This window comes from Lissotriton helveticus, chromosome 1_1 (genome assembly GCF_964261635.1).
Source record: "Lissotriton helveticus chromosome 1_1, aLisHel1.1, whole genome shotgun sequence".
NCBI lineage: Eukaryota > Metazoa > Chordata > Amphibia > Caudata > Salamandridae > Lissotriton > Lissotriton helveticus.
In genome coordinates, this window is record NC_136057.1 from 569,149,528 (window position 1) to 569,174,226 (window position 24,699).

The 24,699-nt window shown below is 45.8% G+C and overlaps 1 protein-coding gene across 2 annotated transcripts in view; it reads left to right on the plus strand.

Moving 5' to 3' along the window:
* The first annotated feature begins 4,563 nt into the window (after positions 1 to 4,563).
* The window catches only part of LOC144813848 (solute carrier organic anion transporter family member 1A2-like), a 1,137,838-nt gene continuing 1,117,702 nt past the window's right edge, over positions 4,564 to 24,699 (plus strand). For both annotated transcript variants that reach the window (XM_078674057.1, XM_078674059.1), the window contains exon 1: positions 4,564 to 4,745. The gene's annotated coding sequence lies outside the window, so the exon portion shown is untranslated. The remainder of the gene's footprint in view (positions 4,746 to 24,699) is intronic.

Genomic DNA, 24,699 nt, shown 5'->3' on the forward strand with positions numbered 1-24,699 from the left:
CTGTTTTTGAGGCAAATGTGCACACCCTAGCGAGTCCTGCTAATAGGGCAACATTTGAATGTTTACACCGAAATTATTTTCGAGTGTTGTGTTATCTGAAGTTATATGAGCCGCGGAGCCGCCAAGGAGTCCAAAGTTCTTTGTCCTGATGAAGCAAACGGACAGCCTGGTCCATCATCACCTTCCACAGTTATCGTCTCGTGAGGGCAGCTGCTGCCCTCTGCCACTACGTGTCCGTTCGTCCCCGTAGCTCCTGAGCCAAGTTCACCTCCTCTTTTTTCTCATTCTCTTCTAAATGACGTTTCATTATTTCATATGAATGGGAGACGTGTAGGTTATGCAGCCGACTGTCTTCTCTCTCGCAGCGACACAATCCCACGCTCTACTGGTTTTGCTGCCTAGCCAGGGTGTTTGTGGAGGTGCCATACCAATCATCTACATTCAGGTGAGGGCTTACTTTTAATTTCTCTCATCTATTCCCCCCAACTCGAGCGTTTCCTACTCTTCTGCACAGCTCCAGATTTCCCTGTCACCCAGGGAATACAGCGACTTTCTAGTTATACTCTTTGCAGGGTCTTTTCAAGGTCAGGCTTGATGTCGCTCGTCTGTGTATGGTTTTTTTGTGCCACCCTTCTAAGTAGCCCTGCAAACATGTCTCAGGCCTGCCATTGCAGCCTGCACGTGCAATTTTAAACTACCATTTTGATCTCACAAATTAAACATTTTCACAGGCCAAAACCGTCTTTTTAATACATATGTCAACACTAGTGTAGACCCTAGACAGCCCACAGAGCAGGGTGAAGTGTATTAAAATAATAGGATATGTAATTTTACGTTTCAATTGTCCTGGTAGTGAAACACTCTTCAATTTGTTTTTCACTACAGCAAGTCCTACCTCTTTGATAGGATAGCATTGTAGTTACCTTAATACATTTAATAGGCTGTAATTCCCAAATGGAGGTAGGTGACCTGTTCATGTTTGGTGTCTTTTGAATCATAATGAAAAATGTTATCTGATGGTAAAATTGGGTTTTAAATTACAATTTTGAAAATGGCGGTTTTAGAAAGTTGAACTTTACCTGCATTACCCATGTTGTGCATGGAGCCTGTCGCTGGGTCACATGACTGGGTGTAGCTGACAGTTCGGCTTTGTGTATTGCTCCTAGACAGCCACAAACAATATACAGCTTAGGTCTGCTTGAATGGGCCATCACTGACAGGATGGGAGGGCGGAGCTGGGCACAGCCCTACTTATACGTGAATAGGCTGTGACCTGTCTACTTTCACAGAACTGCATACCAGTTTTAGTTAGCATACCCCCACGAGTTAGGTCAGAGCCAGGGCAGGGAAGGTAGGATCCCTGGGGGCTTCAAAGGCAAATCTCTAGTAGCTTTTCAGGCCTTCCATAGTAAGAGCACCAGGTATAAATATTGGACCTCAGACACCACCTCTTAAATACCCGGCTGGTCCTGGGGTTACTCTTCCAGAAATAAAGAATGCTGTGCTGATGAAAGGTCTGCCACTCTGCTGGACTGCTGCGCTGAAGGACTGGTGCTCTGCTTTGCTAACCTGCTGCCTGTTTCCCTTTTGTCTGGGTGAGAAGGACTGGGCCTGTATCTGTTGAACCCAGGAACCAAAAGTGACTCAAAGGGCTAGCTGACTGGTCTCATGACTAGAGCCTCAGGGACAGAAGACTCTAACAACCTTGAACGCAGCACCTGGACTCTACCAGCTGTCAGTCCTACCCTGCCAAGTGGTTCCATTCCAGTCCTGGACCTTTGGAAGTGGGCATAGAGGTGCTCTGCCAGCCCTTTCTGTGGATTCAGCAGAACTGGTGCATCTCCTCTGCTGCATGGCGCAATCTGGAGCAGAACCAACGCCTCCCTAAAGGGTCCTCCGACGCGAAGGACTCCGCATCAACCTTGCAGCCCACATCAGGACTGCTATCTGTGTGAAACTTTCCTGATGAATGCCCTTGCATTTCTCATCGATGACAGCTTTGACAACTATGCAGGTTCTTGTATCGCAGCGTCAGAGCTCCTCAGAACTAATGCATTGCCTTGGCTGCTCAACACATCCTTGGTGCAGGACTTTGCATCACAAGCCCTTTTTGACGAGATCCTCGTGAATGACGCAGGACCTCAGATCACAGATCTGCAACACCTTGGAATCGATGTATTGCCTCGGCTGCCAATACATCCTTGGCTCAGAACCTCGCAATGCTCTGCAACCAGGAACTAAGGTACTTTGTTCAGTGGGTCTAACTGGGTCCCTGTAGCCAGCCCATTCTCCATCGTGGTCAACCTAAACTGATGTGACTTTGTCCAGGGCAGCCAAATTTGTTCGTGTTTTGTGCTTTTTTGGTGCTAATATTACTGAAACCTTAAAACCTGCATAGCTCTCTTTCTACTGCTTTTTTGGCGTTTTGGTCTTGTTTTATTTGATTCAAAATACTCTATTTGTTAAGTATGTTGTAGGATCCTTCTGTGGTGTGTTAATGTGTTATTGTTTGAAGCTTTGCATAAATACTTTACACCTTGCCTCTAAGTTATGCAAGACTGCTTAGTGCCATGCTACCAGAAGGTTCAGCACAGGTTGGTTTGGGATTTCTTGTGACCTCATCCTGCAAATAATTGTGGTTGCTGCTTGAGAAGAGCATCATCTCCCTCAACCAGTGACCCAATTTCTTACAAATATGCTAAGTGTTTACTGTAAGGTTAAGGAGACCAGTTAGGATTTAAACACTTTTACCATGTTTTAAAAGTTATAGCACTTACACTTGGACCTGACAGCAGTACACCAGTGATAAAAAAAAAAAAAAACAGCAACAATAGTCAGCAAAGCAATGAGGATGTTCAATCAAATTGAAGCACTTTTGCACACTGTCGAATGTTAAAAGAGGTTGTTTAACATATTGAATTATTAATTCGGGTGGGCAACTGCCCCGCTCCTGGAATAATCGCAACTCTTGACTCAGTGAAACTGAAAGTTTCTAAATTTGCCTGAGCTAAACCCCCTGGAAGTTAAGGCATAGAGTGTGTAAATTATTTTTGCATTATCAAAACTGTAATCAAGTCAAAATGCAAAACAAAAAAAATCCCAAACCAAATTAGAAAAATAGGGTACAATGTAATAAAAAAAACCTGATATCAAATAAAACAAATTTAATAAGCGGGACTAGAGATAAGAATATTTAAAGTTTTAAATAAAGGTAGTGCCAAGAAAAACTAAAGTACCAATGATAGTCAATGGTCGTGGTAGACCTGGAGCAAGGTGCAATTTCAGATCGGCGCAATGGAGCCTGGGCTGGACACACCAGGTGGATTGGTTTCAGTGAAAGTGTGGAAGTAGGAAAGTACGATAAAGGTTCTAAGTCCTAGTGGTCTGGATGAAAAGATTCAAAAGGATCTAAACTTTTTTCTGGTGCTCTAACAACCACAGGAGTGAACTTCTAATGCCTCTAGGACCTCTGAGAAAGCACTTAGAAACTCAAAGGGTGTCAGGCAGAATCCTAAAACAGGTATCTACTCAGGTCTAGTTGTTGCTGATAAGTTGGGAACTTCCAGCAAAATGCCTCTTGCAACTTGTTGTGTCCATGTAGCTACACAGGAGGTCAGCCAGCTGGCCCTTGGAGTCAACTGCATTGTCCTGGGTCTAAGAGGTGGCAGTACAAGTCTTTCAGGGCTCCTATTAGGTCACAGATAGAAGTGAGTGAAATATTCCGTTCCGCTGGCAGAATTGTTGGAATTTTGGTGACTCTGTGTTACATTTGTGATGCAGTGTCCTGGCAAAAACTCGCCAATCACTGCGTGGCGGAGGTTTTTCTCACATGTGACTCTGGAAAGTAAGTTGGCAGACTTGAGGGACAGTTGGGGTCCCCTAGTGTGATTTCCAGTCACTAGATGGCCATCCAGAGATATTTTCCTATCACATGCAGTCTTGCCTGTTCGTGTTCAGAAGTATGCAGCTTGAGTAGAAAATGTACGCAAGCACCAGCAAAATCAACTCAAGCAGCTGCATGGGAGAAACTGAATGACACAAACTGTGCCTTAAGGAGAATACTGTGCACTGATACCCACCACAGATACATATATTCCAGGTAATTTCCCACTGCAAGGAGGAAATCCTATAAGTGGGGTGCAAAAAAAACTGTGTGAAGAAAAGATTTCCCTGAGCATGTTCATAGTCAATATTTTTCAACATTACTCATAAAGAGTCTATTTTGTATATGTCAGTCAAAGCTGTACAACCCGGTGCAAGGATTATGTGCATTCAGTCATCTTTATTGTGCACGTGTCTTTCTGTTTTTGAGGCAAATGTGCACACCCTAGCGAGTCCTGCTAATAGGGCAACATTTGAATGTTTACACCGAAATTATTTTCGAGTGTTGTGGTATCTGAAGTTATATGAGCCGCGGAGCGCCAAGGAGTCCAAAGTTCTTTGTCCTGATGAAGCAAACGGACAGCCTGGTCCATCATCACCTTCCACAGTTATCGTCTCGTGAGGGCAGCTGCTGCCCTCTGCCACTACGTGTCCGTTCGTCCCCGTAGCTCCTGAGCCAAGTTCACCTCCTCTTTTTTCTCATTCTCTTCTAAATGACGTTTCATTATTTCATATGAATGGGAGACGTGTAGGTTATGCAGCCGACTGTCTTCTCTCTCGCAGCGACACAATCCCACGCTCTACTGGTTTTGCTGCCTAGCCAGGGTGTTTGTGGAGGTGCCATACCAATCATCTACATTCAGGTGAGGGCTTACTTTTAATTTCTCTCATCTATTCCCCCCAACTCGAGCGTTTCCTACTCTTCTGCACAGCTCCAGATTTCCCTGTCACCCAGGGAATACAGCGACTTTCTAGTTATACTCTTTGCAGGGTCTTTTCAAGGTCAGGCTTGATGTCGCTCGTCTGTGTATGGTTTTTTTGCACAATTCTGCCACGTGTGCTGCGGCAACAGACTGAAGTGTTACCTGGTGGGTTTTGAGGAGTTCTAATACTTCCACGGAAGTTTCACGCCGCTTTGATGTTCAAACTAATTATGACATGTTGAGGGGAACAATCATTAGACCACAGCATGATTTGCTAATTGTCCGAAGACCAGATTCCAGCGACGCACACTTGTTATGAACTGCCTGTCATCTTCACCGCATATTAATTTGGGACTATAGCATCGACATGTGCAGAGGAGCAGAACGGAGCTATGAGCTCAGGGGCGCAGCTTCCAGGGGGCAGGGGGGCTTGGAGCTGTTTGGGGTTGATACCCTCCTAAATTAATATATTCTTGGCTTGTTAGATGCAAAATCCATTTTGGTATTTACAAAACCAGGCAAATTTCAATTTGAGTGGCTTTGCAAGAAAAAAATATCATAGCACAACGCATTTCTCTGCCTTGCTTTACTTTGCATCAGGTAGGTGTTCCAAAGGTGGTGCTTGGAATTCCTGTTCAGTCACTCATGGATTTTGATACAAACCCATATTTACAACAGTGATGCATGGGCATTTCTGTTCATTTATGCATGGATTTTGATGCAAACGCATATGTACAAATAGTTGTAGACATGGGTTTGCACCAACATGGTTATCCTGCCTGAGGCTGGTGTAAGAGGGAGCAATATTTCAATTTCTCTTCATTATTTCTTCTATGCACGTGTGTTGCATTTCGCAGCACACATGCAAATAGGAAAAGTCTCCAAGGATAGATTTTTTGCAGGAAGGTACCCTTTCCAGCAAAAATATTATCCAGATCATGAAACAGGCACTCTGGCACTATGGTACAAGAGTACTTGTGTTGGTGCTAGGCAGCTGAAAGTGCACCAATGCATGGAAAGAGCAGAACTTCACCATTTCTGTGAAGATATGGTGCAGGTGTTATTTCTCCAGGTGACGCAATGAAGTGCTCCCGCGCTTCATTACACCATTTCTTCCTAAACATGCCTGTAAGTGACCGGTTTACCAAAAAAGTAGCAACTATGCACCCATCGAAGAACTCCTTAAATGGATGCACATTTGCAAGTTGTTAGAATTACCGTGTGGCCTTTAGTGATCAGTTTACCATAAAAAGTAGCACATATTCACCCATCGAAGTACTCCTTGAACGGATGCAAATGTACTATTTTGTAGAACTCCCAAACATTGGCAGTAGGCAGCTTGGAAAGCTATGCCAGTCTCAGGTTTCCAGGCATTTCACTGGCAATAAAACATGCAAATGGCGATAGAACGAGTGCTAGCAAATAGTCTAACCACTGGCAATCCCTTGGTGTAGCCCTCAAATATGTTGTTTTTCACCTCCGTGCCACTCTAGTCAGAGGGCCTGATTTAGGATTTTGCAGATGAAGTAAAGGTAGACAGGCTGGCAGAATACTTAACTACTTTTATCTCGTTGCCAGATTTAGAGATTTTTGACTATCCAGTGGATATCTCCATTCCTTAGCAGGAGCTGCCATCATGGCCATTCCTGTCAATGTAGGAAAAGTTTAACAGACGGCCCCATCAAAAGTTATGGTTGGCTGTAAACTTTTCCAAAGTCACAAAGAGGGAGTTTGTTTTGAAAAATAATTAAAAAAAGAAAATTAATGACTCCCACTCTCGTTTTCTCCCATGGTGTAGGGGGCAATTTTTCTTATTTACTGTTCTTACCATTAGGATATACATGGTGGTGATGGACAGTGAAAACTAAAAAGAAATTCGGCCATCCGTTCTACATGGGGAGGATGGTTGATTGGCTTACCTTTTATGACATCTACTTCGTCGGGCCTTTGGAGTAGGTTTTACACTGAAAAAGTAAAACTTGCTCTCTGCCCGACTCGGAATCGGGTGGGCAAACCTTGAGTCTGGGGGCAGGTTACTCTATCGCCATTAGTCCCAACTGATGCAAATCAGTACTGACCTTGCATCTCATGGGAACAGTCCATCCTGGACCTTGGTCGGCTGTGACGATCTGCCCACCATCGCAACCTGATTTACCCAAGGCCAGATTACAATGGCGGTGGGTAACGCAGCAGACGGAAAGTCCGTCCGCTGCATTGCCGCTGGCAATTGTTCTGGTTGCCGGTTGGCCACTAATATGGTGGGGGTGCCTATCAGGCACCACCATCCATATTAGGACGTATGCGGTGTGAGGCCTTTCCATGGCGGCATGCTGGTGAGGATTTGCTTTAGGGGGCGGTTGCAGGCCCCCAGGGTAGTGGGGATTGGATGTGCACTTGGGGAGTCATCCTCCATTTCCATGCGCAAGGTGGCTGGCACCACGCAGTGCTTGCCACGTTGTGCATGGAATTGCACAACATAACTATTTGGCGTTGCGGCAGGTGCTGCTTTTAGCAGCACCCGCTGCAAAGTCAAACTGCGCAATACGCCTGCCAGGGTGGCAGTCGCATCCTAATTCACGGTGGGGGACCGCCGCTTGTCTGGCGGCCGGTCCCAACACTGCGGGGATGGCGGGCGGACTTAAGTCCGCCTGACACCCTAATTTCCCCCATGGTGTTTTCTCTGCATCCACTAAGTCAGAACTGTGTAAATTGGTCATTGAGCTGGAGGCATCACAACTTATTCTTGACCTTCTCATAAACCCCATAAATGTGCAGACCAGAGGGGTGCATCTATTTTCAATTTTCAATTGTGTTCAGTACAGTGTGTGGATTAACTTGATAGTTCTGAATCACAACGTTCTGGTAGTCACTATGGTTCCTATTCACAATTTGCATTTTGTATTATGTAAAGTAGAACTGCATTAATACTACTCACATACTACAAAATGTGATTCCTACTTCTACACATAGCAACCTCTGTCTCTGTATCTCTGAATTTTGTTCTGTTAGGAGACCTTCCACATTCAGTGGATTCTGCCTGTGGAGTTATATGTTGTTGTATTAAATGTGAGAGGGCCAAGGGGGGAGTGGATGGAAAAAGGGGAATTTATTTCCAATATTTACCAGTACATTTGAGGGTTTTAGGGAGGAGTAAGATGGGGCATGCTAATACAAGCGCCCACCCACAAAAGAGTAAGACCATTGACATTCACAAACTACAATTTTACAGACACTACATCCCAAAGCACAAAAGGTTCCAAGACAGTAGTAAATGTACTCTAGGTCAGCCTTGGTCTAAGTGTAGCACAACACAGGCGCTCCAACTCTTTACCATATTACATGTTTAACTGTTAGATTAATTACATTTTTTTAATTTTAAAAAGTAATCATTAACTTCATAGTTAATGCAAAAACACAACTTTAACTTAAACTTACTAAATACTAATTTAGTATAAAAATGCTAGTGAGGGTGTCTTTTACATTTTGTTTCCAAAATAATATTTATGAATGGAAATATTATATTGTAATTATTTCAATATGTGCTCAGAATGGTGAATAGGAAAAACGTGTAGATTTACACCTAGAAGGAAGAGTAAAGTTACACATAATTAAATCTACATGTATACGTTTAGTGTGAATAGGACAGTTCATGTTTCCACGCTCTAATGTCCAACACACATTCATTACATGGTACCTTTTATTCACTAGTAAATAAACTAAACTTATTTCAAGACTTTAAATTCAAAGAAGTGCTAGAATTTTTTTCGAGGAGGGTTCCTAGCCGAGGGTCAGAAAAGGGTTATGGTTGCGAAAATCAAAAACTCATACTTAAAGAGGGAGCATCCCCTAGGGTGTTTTAAAATTAGGGTCCTTATTCTGATGTTGATGGGCTGCCATCAACAAGACCGTCAGTGGGGGGCCAATCTATATCCACAGAAGCGGTCTGACTGCCGATTATGATCCGGCAGTCGAAGGCATCAGGCTGAGTCACAAGGAGCCCTTCAGTGCAGCGGTGTGACCAGAATCCCTACAATGGGGATGGTGCCTACTCGGGCATCACCATAAGGATTAGGATGTCCATTTCTCTCAGCCAGTACATGGTAGTTTGACCTAGGAGGGCTCCTGTCCTCCCTGGGCCTCCAATATGGGACCTGGGGGCACATGAGGTGCCTCCTCCAAGCGTCCATGCACCAGGTGCCAGGCACCACATGGTGCCTGGCACCATGGGTGTTTAAACATATGCCTTTTTCAAATTCAGCTTGTGCTGCAGCCATTTTCCGGACCGTAGCACAAGCTGCAATTGAAAAAGGCAAATTTCCGACCGCCTTGCTGGCAGTCACATTGAAACATGCAAGCGTATGACTGACCTTGTATGACTATGAACAACATAAAGCAAACATAATGAGTTTTGTGTTGTTTGAACCCACTTTGTTCCCATCAAACTTTATAATTAAGAATCCATCTGGCTTGTGTGTACTTCACTACCTGCTGGGCTATTTGGAAATACTTTAAAGGAATTAAGACTCATCCTGTTCTCTTTGCATGCTGCTGGGCTATTAGGACACCATTTAAACTTTGTAAAGTAAACACATATTTTCATATATTTAGTGTGTTAAAAAATCCTTGACCTGTTCCAAACGTTTTGTACCCACTATAGTATTACATTGAAAATGTCATATAGTTCAAGTTGAAAAATTTACAGACAGTGAAAATACATAATATGTTGTGTTAAAATAGTAGCAGTTTGTAAAAAACGGACTAATTTTTGGCATTATTTGATAACCTTAAAGTTCAGATGGAGAAAGAGCACTAAAGATGTTTCATCCAGTAGCATTAGCAGTGCTGTCAGACAGCACTGCTAATGCTGCTGGATTTAACATCTATATCGCTCTTTCTCTGTCTAAACTTTAAGGTTATCTGGGATACTGCAGAGGCTCCAATACCATGGTAATTAAGGCCTGCAATACAATCACAGTCGGGCAGACCACCAGCCACAATAGCGGTAGTCAGAAGACTGCCAACAAGCGTGCAGATGATCTTTCCACCACATTCCGATGTGATCGCTGGGCTGGCAGTCGGAAATGCACCACAGTGGGGGTGTTAGAACTGGGGGTCTCTAGTTGGCAGAGGTAGGTACCACTGTCCAAATAGGGACCCTTGCTTCTAGTCAGGGTGAGGAGGATACACTTTTTAGATAACCCCTGCTCACCCCCTTGGTAGCTTGGCACGAGCAGTCAAGGCTTATCAAAGGCAATGTGTAAAGTATTTGTACCAACACTCACAGAAACACAGTGAAAACACCACAAACTGACTCCACCACAGTTTAGAAAAATAAAGGTATTTCATCTAAACTACACACAACCTAAATGATAAAAATCCAACATACACAGTTCAAGAATATGGTTTCAAAAGTGTTCTTAATCCACAGTTGTGTGAAAAGTTCACATTTGTGTCACGTTTAGCCAACGGTAAATACGGAAAAGTTCCAAAACAGAAACTGGTGCGGTGGAAAACAAGCGATGCGTCACTCCTGAGACCCTGGGGAGGCAATGCGACAGCCCCGCTGGATGTAGCGGGCGTGGTGCGGTGTCTCCGGTTTGTATGGGGAGGGATGCGATACCTTGTATGGATCCCGGTGCGGAGGTTCCGTAGTGGAAAAGCTTGCAAAAGCACGATGCAATGATCTTTGGGGCTGCGACTATCTCCGGGGAGATGATGCGCGGACCAGCGGTAATCTTCCTCTTGCAGCTCCTCGATGCGATGGCTCTGCGACGACACTCGCAGTGACGTGATGCGGTCCGCAAGCAAGCGGTGCAACAATGTCACCCAACGACAACAGGCTCTGCGACGACACTCGCAGCGATGGTAATCTTCCCGCACCGGTCAGGTGCATCCTGCAAACGAATGAAGCGACGACTCTGGCAGCGGCAACAGGCGCTGCAACGATCTCGACCTTCAAAGCGGCGGGAATTTCCTCGCACTGACGGGGATGAACTCCGCAAGCGAGCGATGCGACAAAACTTGCATAAAGTCTTTCAAAGCTTGGTTTCCAGCTTCCCAACACAGGTACAACTTCCAGAGGCACCACATCTGGCCCAAGCACTCTAGGAAGGACAGAACTCTCTCAGCTGAGTTCAGGGAAGCTTCGGGTGAAGTCCTTTTGTTCCTGGGACTTCTTAAGAGGGAGCCAGCTCTTCTCAGGCCCTTGGAGATTCCTTCAAGCAAGGGGACACAGCACCAAAAGCAAAGTCCTTCCCCTCTCCTTGGCAGCAAAGCAACAGCAGGTCAGTCCAGCAGAGCAACAGCAGGACAGCCTTCCTTCTTCAGTTTCAGCTTTCTCCTTGGCAGAGGGTCCTTCTTGATTCCAGGATGATCTCATTTTCTGTAGTCAGGGGTCCTGTACTTATACCCCTAAACGTCTTTGATCACTTTGTGCAGGAGGGCTCTGAGCCCTGTCTGAACCAGTTCTGGGTTTTCCTTGAGCACTTTGTTTTCCTGGCCTCCCCTTTCCTTTCAGAGAGAGGGGCAGGGTTGTCTGCCGCCCAGCAGGAGGTGGAGCCAGCATTGAGGAAGGCAGGCACAGCCCTATTCAGGCCCAGGTGCTACCCCCTCCCACTATCCTAGATGCAGATGGAGCTATTCAGGCCAGGGATGGCCAACTCAGACTCTGGGAGCCACCCAGCCCCTGACACTCACAAACCAGACAGTCAATTCACAAACAGGCCAAGGCACACAGAAGGGTCAGACAAGAGAACTGCAACTTTCTAAAAGTGCTGTTCTCAAACACAGGATTTAAAAACAACCTTTCCTAAAAGATGTGTTATTACATTCTGAGTTCAGGGATACCATACTTTTATGTCCTATCTTGCTCCTTTGGGAAGATATGCTGGTAGCCACTGTAACCAGCATCCCCCATGATAGCCTATGGGGCAAGATAGCCTTACAATAGTGAAAAACAAAAATGGCTGTAATTCACTAACAGAGCATGTCACCTGCACAAGTAAATGCTCTACCTTTCACATACAATGCACTCTGCCCAAGGGGGTACCTTGGGCCTTCCATAGGGGTGATCAATATATACAGAAAGGGAAGGGTTAGGCCTGGCCAGCAGGAGGTGGAGCCAGCATTGTGGAAGGCAGGCACAGCCCTATTCAGGCCCAGGTGCTACCTCCTCCCACTATTCTAGATGCAGACGGAGCTATTCAGCCTAGGGATGGCCAACTCAGACTCTGGGAGCCACCCAGCCCCTGACACTCACAAACAAGACAGTCAATTCACAAACAGGCCAAGGCACACAAAAGGGTCAGACAAGAGAACTGCAACTTTCTAAAAGTGCTGTTCTCAAACACAGGATTTAAAAACAACCTTTCCTAAAAAATGTGTTATTAAATTCTTAGTTCAGGGATTCCACACTTTTATGTCCTATCTTGCTCCTATGGGAATATGTGCTGGTAGCCACTGTAACCAGCATCCCCCATGATAGCCTATGGGGCAAGATAGCCTTACAATAGTGAAAAACAAAAATGGCTGTAATTCACTACCAGAGCATGTCACCTGCACAAGTACATGCTCTACCTTTCACATACAATGAACCCTGCCCAAGGGGGTACCTTGGGCCTTCCATAGGGGTGACCAATGTATACAGAAAGGGAAAGGTTAGGCCTGGCCAGTGGGGACACAGACCAGGAGGACATGGCAGTTCACAGACTGCACACAGGCACTGCGGTGGCAGGCCTGAGACACCATTTTAGGGCTACTCATGTGGATGGCACAATCAGTGCTGCAGGTCCACTAGTAGCCTTTGTTATCACCAGCCCTGGCACACTTAGTGCACTTTCCTAGGGACTTCTTGGTGACACAAATATGCCAATCATGGATAACCATTCATAATAACAATTTACACAGGGAGCACTTGCACTTTGACACTGAACAGCAGTGGCAAAGTGCCCAAAGTATCTAAACCAGCAAAAACAAAATCCAGCACAGCATCAAAAATACAGGCGGTAGAGGCAAAAAAATAGGGGGAAACCATGCCAAATATGCCAGGTCTAACACGTGTCCCATCCAGCTGAAAATGGGGAGAACTACCCACCCTCTTGGGAGTCCTCTTCACTAAGGCATAAAAACCTGGCCAGACCATCAGCATTGGCTTGTTCTGTGCCAGGGTGGTGTTCCACAGTGAAGTCCATTCCCTGTAGGGGGATGGACCACCTCAACAGTTTTGGGTTCTCAATCCTCATCTGTATTAACCATCTGAGGGGCCTGTGGTCTGTCTGAACACGGAAGTGAGTCCCAAACAGGTAGGGTCTTAGCTTCTTCAGAGCTCAGACCACAGCAAAAGCTTCCCTTTCAATTGCACTCCACCTTTGTTCCCTGGGGAGTAGCCTCCGGCTAATGAAAGCTACAGGTTGGTCCCAGTGATCTGTGAGAGTGCTGCTCCCACACCATGCTCTGAAGCGTCTGTCTGCACTATGAACTCACTGGAGAAGTCAGGTGCTTTGAGCACCGGTGCTGTGCACATGACAGTCTTCAGGGCATCAAAAGCAGTTTGGCAGGCTTTGGTCCAATTCACTTTCCTGGGCTGCGTCTTGGAAGTCAGCTCTGTCAAGGGAGCAACGATGGTGCCATATCCCTTGACAAACCGTCTGTAATACCCGGTGAGACCTAAAAAGGCTCTCACCTCTGTCTGGGTCTTAGGGGGCTCCCAAGCCAGAATGGTATCAATCTTCGCCTGTAGGGGCGCCACCTGGCCGCTCCCTACCTGGTGTCCCAAGTACACCACAGATCTCTGCCCTATATGGCACTTGCTGGCCTTGATAGTGAGGCCTGCCCTTTGCAGAGCCTTCAACACTTCACAGAGGTGTTGCAAGTGTTCTTCCCACGTGGATCTGAACACAGCAATGTCATCCAGGTATGCGGAGCTGAATTCCTCCAGCCCAGTCAATACCTGGTTAACCAGTCTCTGGAATGTGGCAGGGGCATTCTTCAACCCAAAGGGAATGACTCTGAACTGGAAGTGCCCCTCTGGCGTTGAGAATGCAGACCTCTATTTGGCCCCCTCAGTTAAGGCAATCTGTCATTACCCAGAAGTTAAATCAAACATACTGAGGTACTGGGCAGCTCCTAACCGATCCACGAGCTCATCAGCTCTGGTGATGGGGTGTGCGTCAGTCTTCGTGACCGCATTGAGCCCATGGTAGTCCACACAAAACCGGAGTTCTGAAGTGGCACCGGGCGCAGCAGCTTTTGGTACTAAGACCACTGGGCTAGCCCAGGGGCTGCTGGAGGGCTCAATCACCCCTAGCGCCAACATCTTGGAAACCTCTTCCTTGATGCTGGCCCTGACCTTGTCAGCTACTCTGTAAAATTTGTTTCACAGGCAGACTATCTCCAGTGTCCACATCATGGACGCATAAATTGATGACACCTGGGGTCAGGGAGAACAGGGAGGCGAACTGACCCAATACTTGGCGACAGTCCCTCTGCTGTTCTGGGGTCAGGGTGGGCAAGAGGACCACCCCATAAACTGACCCTTCTTGCTCCTTGGCTGCCAGGAGGTCAGGGAGAGGATCATAATCCTCTTCCCTTCCAACATCTATGGCCATGAACATTGTCACTTCAGCCCTTTCAAATAGGGGTTTGAGGCGGTTCACATGCAAGACTCTCAGGGGCTGCCTGGGACTCTTCAAGTTAACCAGGTAGGTTACTTCGCTCTTGCGCTCCACCACCTCATATGGCCCAGTCAACTTGTCTTGGAGCGCACAAGGCTCCACTGGCCCCATTACCAACATTTCCTGCCCAGGTTGAAATTCAACCAGAGTGGTCTTCTGGTCGAACCATCTTTTCATTTCTTCCTGCTTAGCTTCTAGGTTCTCCTGTGCGAGCTTCCTGAAGCGTTGTGTCTGGTTGCGGAAGGCCAGCACGTAGCTGAACACATCCTGGGGTGTCTTCCCAAGGGATTTCTCCCACCCCTCCTTCACCAGTGTGAGAGGTCCTCTAACAGAGTGGCCATACAGGAGTTCAAAGGGACTGAACCCTAAGGACTTCTGAGGCACCTCCCTGTAGGCAAACAACTGGCATGGTAGAAAGACGTCCCACTTCCGTCTCATGGGCTCCGCTAGGCCCATATTCATACCTTTGAGGGTGCAGTTGAACCTTTCAACCAACCCATTTCCTCGACGGTGTTAAGGAGTGGTGAACTTTTAAGTTACCCCACACTCCTCCCACAGAGACTTCATGTACCTAGAGATAAAGTTGGTACCCCGGTCGTAAATCACCTCTCTGGGGAACCCCACTCGGGAAAAGATCCCCATCAATGCACGGCCCACCACGGGTGCTGTGATTGTCCTGAGAGGGACTGCTTCCGGGTACCAGGTGGCATGGTCCATCAAGACCAGGATGAACCTGTTGCCTAAGGCTGTCTTGGGGTCCAGGGGCCCCACGATGGCGATGCCCACCCGCTCGAAAGCGGTGCTCACCACAGGAAAGGGTTGAAGGGGTGCCTTGCACTTCCCTCCGCTCTTGCCACTGGCCTAACATGTTTGGCAAGTTCTACAAAAGGTACCAATGTGCTTCTTTATCTGGGGCCAGTAGAAGTGGGTGACAAGCTTTTGGAAAGTCTTGTCTTGCCTCAGATGTCCTGCGAGAGCACGTCATGAGCCAGACCCATTAGGAAACTCCTGAAGCGCGTGTGTACCACCAGCACACGGGCTGCACCGGGCTCAGCAAACTTAGGCTCACTATACAACAACTCATCTTCCCAGTAAAGGAAATGATTTTTGGATGCTCCACCTGCTGCCTGGTCTGCAGCCTGTTGCCACACACCAATGAGGGAAGGGCACTCTCTCTGCCCCTTGCAGAATTCCTCCCTGGAGAGCCCACCTTCTTGCTGCCAATGGGTCAGCTCAGGCATGTCGCCCAGTTCGGCCACCTGTTCCCCTCTAGGTTCTAGGGAATCCCCCTCAGTTTCTGCTTTTTCTTTGACCGTGGGAATGGCTGGGGCTGGTTTTCCGCGCCCCCTACCTCTTCCGCTCTTGGCAGGTCTCTGGGCCACTGTTTCAGGCTCCAGTTCTGCTGAATCACCCCTACTGGCTGCTATAGCACGCGTGGTCACACAGATCCACGCAGGCAAACCCAACATCTCCGAATGAGTTCGGTGTTCCACATCCTTTCATGGAGAACTCTACAGGTCATTACCTAGCAGACAGTGTACAGGCAAGGCATCACTGACAACACTTTCCAAGAGACCAGAGACCCCTCCCCATTCAAAGGGAACACACGCCACTTTGCAGAGGGGCACTGAGCTGTCAGCTGCCACTACAGGGCGGAGTACATCGGGAATTACCTGCTCCTCAGACACCCACTGACACCTCACGGATGTCACGCTGGCTCCTGTGTCTCTCAGAGCATCTATCGCTCTCCCATTGATGATCACCTTCGTCCCGTATTTCTTAGTGTTAGGGGGCAGTAAGGTTTCCTGGACCATCTCTTGGTCTCCTAAAGAGACAAGGGTCATAACTGCTAGTCCCTCCTCCCCACTAGAAATCAAATCCTCTCCCAAAGCTACACTTGCTAACCCTGGGGCTGGAGCACCAGTGGGTGCTGGAGGTTTCTTGGGACACCTAGGAGAAAAGTGGCCCACCTCATTGCAGTGATAGTAGGTAGTGGGATCCCTGTTGTTCCTGTTGTCTCTATTGTCCCGCCTGCCCCTAGGGGGCCATGGCTGTCTAGGTCTAGGGGGTTGGATTCCTTTCCCTGGGAACTATTGTGGGGCCCTTGTGAGAACTCCTTTTGGTTACCCTTGTCCCCCCCACTCTTGTGCTGGGGACCCTGCCCACCTTTGGCTGTGGTACCCACACTTCCTCTGTGGACCCTGGTACTGGTCCAGCGTTCCTTCTCCTTAGCAAGCTCAATGGGGTCTGTCAGCTTGCTGTCTAAAAGATGCTGGCGCAGCTCTGGAACACAAAGACTACTCAAGTGCTTCCAACTAATTGAAGCAACAACCCCTTATAATCAGTTACTTTACTGCCCTTCATCCAACCTTCCAGTGCACGTGAGTACAAATGCACACACTCCATCCAAGTCTCAGACTCTCTCTTCTTAGAGTTCCTAAACTACAGTCTTCACTGCTCTAGAGTAAATCCATACCTGAGACATAAGGCCTCCTTCATATTGGGGTAGGTCATGGTACCTGCTAACTCTAAGCTCCAGAGCACTCCTCCCAGAAGCCTCAAAAAGTTTCCACAGGCCCGCCCCCCAATGCTGTTCAGGCACACCATTCATTTTCAATGTAATATCATTAGAAGTAAACCAGGCATAAATATCCTCAATCCTATGGTAATTATGTACCAGATCCTTGGGAATATATACTTTACCCCCCTGCACTGGCTGTGCGGTACCACCATTTGAACTGGAATCCACCTGCTTGGCTTTGATATCCAGTTTTCTCATGCTCACTTCATGAGCCAAAAGCAATTTCTTCTCCTCCAGGGCACGGGCATTTTTGCTCTCCTCCGCCGCCCTTTCTTATACAAAGACAGACATCAGTTGCCTAATAAGCCACACAATAAATGTATGGTTTATTTTTGTATATATCAATATACTCTTTTGGCTGCATTTATTTGCTGTTAAGTTAGATTTTGAGTCCAAAGCGTGACTCTTGTCTTTTCAAGAAAACAAATGCTTGTGTATAAACTTAAAGAAAATACTTGTGTATATATAAATGTTGTATTTGTGTTGTAGAAATGTACAGTCTTTATGTGTAAATGAAACTGAACGTTAGAGTGTCCCTTTTTTACATGTAAATATTCAAAAATTGAAAACTTAAAATAAAAGGGTAAGAGTAAAATATACCCAATCAACCTAGGAGTTTCACTTGGTTTGTTCCTTAAAAAGTGAGGATATAAATTAATGTGTAGTCGGCAAAGTGCTCTTTGATACTGCAGGCCCACTAGTAGCATTTGTTATCACCAACCCTGGCACACTTAGAGCACTTTACTAGAGACTTCTTGGTGACAAAAATATGCCAATAATGGATAACCAATCATAATAACAATTTACACAGGGAGCACTTGCACTTTGACACTGAACAGCAGTGCAAAGTGCCCAAAACATCGAAACCAGCAAAAACGAAATCCAGCACAGCATCTAAAATACAGGAGGTAGAGGCAAAAAGATAGGGGGAAACCACGCCAAAGATGCCAGGTCTAACGGGGCATGCTGCAGCCATGGTAAAGACCGCAGCCCATGCCTCCACTCAGCAGCACCTGGTTCACATTTGTGAACTGTTTGCCACTTGACTGGGTGTATGGCAAATAGTGCACAAAGGTGAGGTGGGGCCCTACATGTGACACCAGGGCCACTTTTCATAGCCTACGAAAGATTGGGGCCCTTTTTGGCACCCCCAATATCTATTTTTAACAACATTTTCATGGCAATGTTACCGCCATGAAATTGCTGCTGGAAAGGTATATTGTAATCCCGACGGTTGTGCCTGCCTTGGCACCGTCGCCATGCTGGGACAAGGCTCCGGCAGCCACTCCGTCGAGATCTCCGATCCTGGTGGAGGTGGCAGCCAGTCGTCCGACAGCTCTGGGTCCAACCACCAGCATCATATTGTGGAAGTCAGACAGAAAGGATGTTGGTGGTCGGACTGCCACCGACGGAATGTTGGTTTTCTGACTGCTCGATTTCATAATGAGGGCATAAGTTAAATTCCATTTTCATGCAATGCCTTTTGTCTAATGACCTCTGTTCTTTTGTTTAATGATTTCATGTTCTGTAACTTGAACCAAAACTGTTAATTATTACAGACTGCATTATCAGGCCAAACTCTCATTCCTAAACTGGTTGATTTTGACAAAATAAATATTAGCAAATACACATCGTAAATCTACAGTAATTTGTAGGGATGTATGTCATTACAACTCAGGCTTTACACAGCGCTACCATTACGACGCAGCAATCACAACGCAAGTCATTACAACGACTTGCACTGGAGGCGCTGGATTTAGGAATAGTATGATTTACTATTCCAACTCCAGCCTACGTAACAGTAGTGAAGGAGTTGGAATAGTAAACCATACTATTCCTTAGTATATAGCGCCATCCAGCGCAAGTCGTTGTAACGACTTGCGTTGTGATGGCTGTGTGATAATGGTAGCGCAGTGTAAAGCCCGCGTTGTAATGGCTGTCTCCCCATTTGTAGCATTATTCTGTTCATCTCTAAATTGCTTTTTTGTTTTACAAATTGAATCATGTCCCCCAACTGCTCTATATTAAAGACACCATTATATTGTTTCTATTTTTATCATCAAGAATATTGCAATAAATTGGAACAAACAGTAAAACCTGGCCGACTTTTATTATGCAGCAATGGAGGACCAAATTATGTTTCTTGGGTTACTGCACTTTACAAAAAGGGTATTCAGTTTAGGTGGCAAATAATGCAGCATGTGAATAAAAGGCACAATTAATAGAACATTCTGTAGCAATAATATTTACCTATATAAAGAGTTTTTATTACAAAAGAAAAACCTAATGCGGTAAAAAAAAGTCAGCAATAGCAGGTTAATCAGAGACTTTTCAGAATGATAATCCGCAACAGTTACGTTTTGCACGAAAGTACCGTGTAAAAAAACAACTCCTAAAGAGGGCCACTGGGCCACTTGACAAGTAGGCTCCACTGTCCCTTACCATGGTGGTTGATGCCTTTCACCCCTGATGTCCCACGACCAAGCCCACTATGGGCTCTGAGCAACTGCCCACTATGGGCTCTGAGCAACTGGATCAAGACAAGTACCCCTTCAGCACCTGACTACCAGTGTTGGTGCATGTCGAGCAGTCCAAATCTTTTCGGGAGAAGGTAGGTGCAGGGCAAACAGGCTCACAACTCAAAATAAATCCAGCAAAAGCCAATCAATGATTGTCCAGTCCAATACTTGCTTTGATGAAAAAAGTTGTCTTCATCTACTAATACAAAGTACAATAGGGCACACCACAAACAATACACTCAGGCTTCATAAGGCAGACACACTAGCAGTATCCGAGGAAGTTCTCTAATGCCACTTCTCCTTTTAAAGATCATGGTTGATCCCCATTTATGTATGGCTAGGCTGTGGGGTTTTAGGTTTAAACCTATAATAACTGATAAAACCCCACTGGAAGAAAAATAGACCTCACCGGTGAAAACATATAAACACTAAAAAAACACCTGCACAACCACAAACTAAATGCCAATCAAAGAAAGGAAAAAGAGAGTGAAAGAGTCATTTTTTTCTTCCTAAAGAGGTCAATACAATTTAACTTTGTTATACAAGCTAGCAGTAAGAAAGATTGGCTAACATTATTCTGCTTGAGTTTTGTTCTTTATGGATGCCACTGAAATATGGTTTCTTCTTCCTTTTACTTTTTCCAGTTTTGTGGCCTTTGGTCTAAAGATGCAGGGTTTAGTTTCATATTTTAGGTGTAGTTTAATTATTTTATAAACTGAAGAGAATCAGGAAATATCAAACTCATATTTGATATTTTGGCTGCATTTGATTCTTTCACTGATAGGTAAAATGGCTGGTTTCATAAAAATCTTTCCTAATATGTGTCATCACATTTACCCACAGAGAATGGGTAAAAACCCTTAATACATCAGACCATAGTTTCTTGTGGGTCAGTATTGATAGTAGGTGAATTGCCAACACCTCAGGCTTTAAACATTCAATGCAAGGTATAGTGACAAGTATATATATCACCAAGCATCTGGGATAGTGGTGAAAACATGACACCAGACTTTTGGGAAACATAGAATGCAGTGTCACTTGTAATGCTCTGCTAAAAAGGTTCTTTCCAAGTTCAACAAAGATTGGAGTGATATTGTTTGTATTTGCAGTGATTCAGCAATGTATATAAAAAAGTTGTGTGATGACCTGTCGAATTGAGACCCGAGCTGAAGTGATTCCCTTTAGGAGATACTTGCCACTTGTTAGATGGTATGCTGAAAGCATCTTAACAGTCTTCAGAGTTAATGAGGGATGCTATTGACTTTTTAGTCCATTCTGGTGCACTGTTTTCTTATGCACAGGAACTAAAACCCAAATATTTATCATTTTGTGCTTTATGTGGCATCAAAGAAAGAGTCATCCCAACTGTGTCCCTTAGCTGATGGTTCTCCTCCCAAGGGGCTATGAATGCTGAGAGGGCCTTTTCACAGAAGTTTACATGGGAAGGAGAGAGAGAGCGCACATGACGCAAAGGCTCACTGAAGAAGTATTGTATGGTGTACTACAATAAGATTAATTTGCAAAAATCTATTTGGACCTCATATACACTATATGTACACTGTTTATATACCATGTTCTTTCAGTGCAGAAAGCAAGCAATAATAAAAGCAAAACGTTCCATAAACACCGGAAAAACACTTTTTCTGTTGTTTTTAGTGGCGCGAAAATGTGTAACCACTGATAACAACTGTTTTTTAAGATATTGAAAACACTGAAAAAAAAACACCAGAATTTACCAAAAATAGGGGGTCCATTATGATGTTGGGCGGATTTCCTCCGCCAGGCTGGCGGTAGCCACCGCCAGCCTGGCGGAGGAAACCCGCCCGGCATCATCAGCACAATTCCCCTCCGCCATATTAGGATGGCGGAGGGGACCGTGGCGGTGCGAAACACCGCCCGCCTGTTTTCCGCCCCGGTCGCCTAGCGGCCGGGGCGGAAAACCTGTAACATGGTGGCGGTGTCTGTTAGACACCGCCCGCCATATTACAATTGGCTTTCACCAATGCATTGCCGCCACGGAAAGGCATGTGGAGACTCCCTGTGGGGGCCCGTTGCGGGCCCCCTGGGAGTCTGTGGCTTGGGGGGTTGCACATGGGGGGTACCTATGGTACCCCCCGCATTTCAAAGTGCAACATGGCAGGCACCGCGCGGTGCCTGTCATGTTGCACTTTGAAACGCAAAACGTGCACTTTACACATGGCCCTTAAGGCGGGCGGTCCCGGGTCCCGATGTGATGGCGGGCGGACTAAGTCCGCCCGTCATCATATTGGACCCCATAGAAACTGAAAACAGGAAAGCCTATGTATGGCGTTAGACCTATCAGACTTAAGGTGGTCTTCCCTGAAACCTTTTGCCTTCGCCCTCCAATTTTGCTGAATTTGTTTTTGTTGGCTTTAGGATTCTGTGCACTTTTCCACTGCTAACTAGTGCTAAAGTGCCGGTGCCCATTTTCTAAAACATGGTCAAATTGGCTCATACCTAATTGGCATATTTCATTTACTTATAAGTCCTTAGTAAAGTGGTGGACCATTTACTTAGGGCCTGTAAATAAACTGCTATAGGTTGCTTTTGGAGCAGGGTCAATACTGATATGCACATAACTGGGACCAAACTGAGGTAGCATGGTGTGCAACAATAGCAATAGATTGAGATGTGAATCTGATTAATTACCAGTGGCTGAGAATAATTCTAACATTCCATCCATCACTGTTTTGTATACTTACTAGTAGGCCTGTAGCCCTTATTGTGCCACCCACTTAAGTAGCCCTTTAAAACAGGTCCCAGGTCTGCCTTTACAGTATAAATGCAGTTTCTAAACTGCCAATGGCAAGTCCTAAACCTTTCAATTATTACATGCAAGTAACCTTCAGCCTGTTCCTGGGTCACATGACTGGGGGTAGTTGCCAGTTGGACTTTGTTTATTCCTCCTAGACAGCCACATAATGGAGAGATTGTGGTACCTGGATGGCTGAGTGGAGCGGGACACAGCCTCACTTGCAAATCAATAGGCTGTGACCTGCCTTCACACAAAGGACTTCACAAAATGTAATTTATCTGCAGAAGGGCTAGAGCCAGGACAGGGGATGAGTGAAATTCCAAGCACAGGAAAGCAAGATCTCTAGATACCTCTCCTACTTCAAAGAAGGCACTAAGTAAAAAAAAATAGGACCATTAAAGCTTACATTCATTTCACTTTCTGGGCCTGCAAAATGACTCTGAGAGGTGGTCCTGCTGCTGTGGCTTCCTGTGTACTTCAGAAGACTGCTTTGCTGCACCTGTAATGACTGCTCTGCTACCTGGAGCCTACCTTTAACCCTCGGAGGCCTGCCCTATTCCACTTCATGAAACCAGGACTATTCAATTGACTCCAAGGGCTAGTTGGCTGGTCTTCTGGAGTGTTTCTAAATCTAACTGCCCTGAACACAATGAATGGGATTGTCTGGAGAATCACATCTGAGCTTGTATTACTAATATGGTGCACTGTCCTTGTTTTGAACAGGGACAGTGCACTTTATTATGATGATTGTATTGCACTCAGGACTGCAGTGAGTTCAGTAAAATACTGAGCAGCAACTTCAAAGCTACTCTGTGTTTCACAGTGTAGGCAGCAACCCATCTGCGCTTTAAAGAGGGGTTAGAAATCCCCCTGTAGGAAGGTGGAGTTAGTGACTGCACCTGTCTCCAGGGTGTCCATGGGACTCACTGTCCACCTACCAGAAGACTGCTTTAGGGAAACATAATGTGAGTGTACCGCCTAAGGCATGTTTGCCTGTGCTCCAATGTCCATGTCGTGACCCCCTCGACTGCCCTCAGTGTAGTGGGCCTGGCATGTAGGGCTCATGTTAAATCACTCTTGTGGTATCTCATGGTGCATGATGATTCCATGCCAGAGCTTCCCCTCTCCCATTTATTCCATTACGCCGGAGCTTGCAAGTATTCCCTGAACACGTGAACCAATAGCTTGCCTTGCTCCTGCTGTTGCTGGGTTCTTAGAATTTTTTGGGCCTTACCATTGCGGCACTCGTTTTCAGAGGCACTACCGTGGGACCACAAAAAAATCCCTGCCAGACACAAGAAGCACTTATAAACCATCTGACAGGTTTTGCTGTGCCCACCCCCAGGATGGCTCCAGCACTGCTAATCTAGTAATTAGGCCCTTAGTGTATTGTTGGTAATTGTCTCTTCCTGTTATTTCTAACGCATTGCTTCTTTCAAAACCAGAGGTCATGGTCCTGTGTACATCTACCTAGCAGATGAAGAGAACCTCCAGTTAATGTTGTGCTGCCCAGTTGGTGTCCGGAACCGGTATTGCAAGTTTCTCTTTTCCTATTTTGTACCAACCCCTCTTCCCCCCAAGGGCCGTACCATGTTTGGGGAGAAACTATCCCTTGAACAGGTCTGGCCCTGTGTGGGTAGGAGGTCCAGCATCAGTTCCAGTATCGTTTCCGTAGCTGGAATCATGTGGGTGCATGACAGTCCATAATATGACATGGACGCAGAGTCAAAGTGATTCCCTCAGTTGCATGGGGGCATGCCCACATGCAATTGAGGACTTGCCCTCCAAAGATTGCTTCAACGCTACATGTGTTCCAGTGCTATCAGTATTATAGAAGAGGTCGCCCATGCGTCTGAGGCCCCTTGTATAATACCATAGTTCCATAGTGCCATGGGGTGCACTGGCCCATTGCACCCTATTATTCAAATGACCCATGGATATGTGCATCAGGTGTTTTGACAAAATATTGGATAAGAAATAATGTGATACAAAAACATTGTGTCAAGGATATCAGAGTTTCAAAAAAATATTGTCAGCAGGAAACTCATTTTTTTAAATTGTAAAAAATATGAATTAAGAAAATATTGTGGTGCATTTGTTTTCATATTTTTAATATTTTGTGTAAGGTTATTTTGTTGTATACATGTTTAAAAAAAGCATCTATATTTTTGTAATGGGAGGCTCATATTTAGGGGATAAGGGTGGATAGATTTTTAAAAAGTGAAAATGTAAATTTACATTTAAGGCCTTATAACAATGTTGGGCGGAATAAGGTCCCAACCACAGTATTAGAATGGTTGCACACTCCCATTTCTCTATGGAAGCTTGTGCTGTGGTCTCAAGCCTG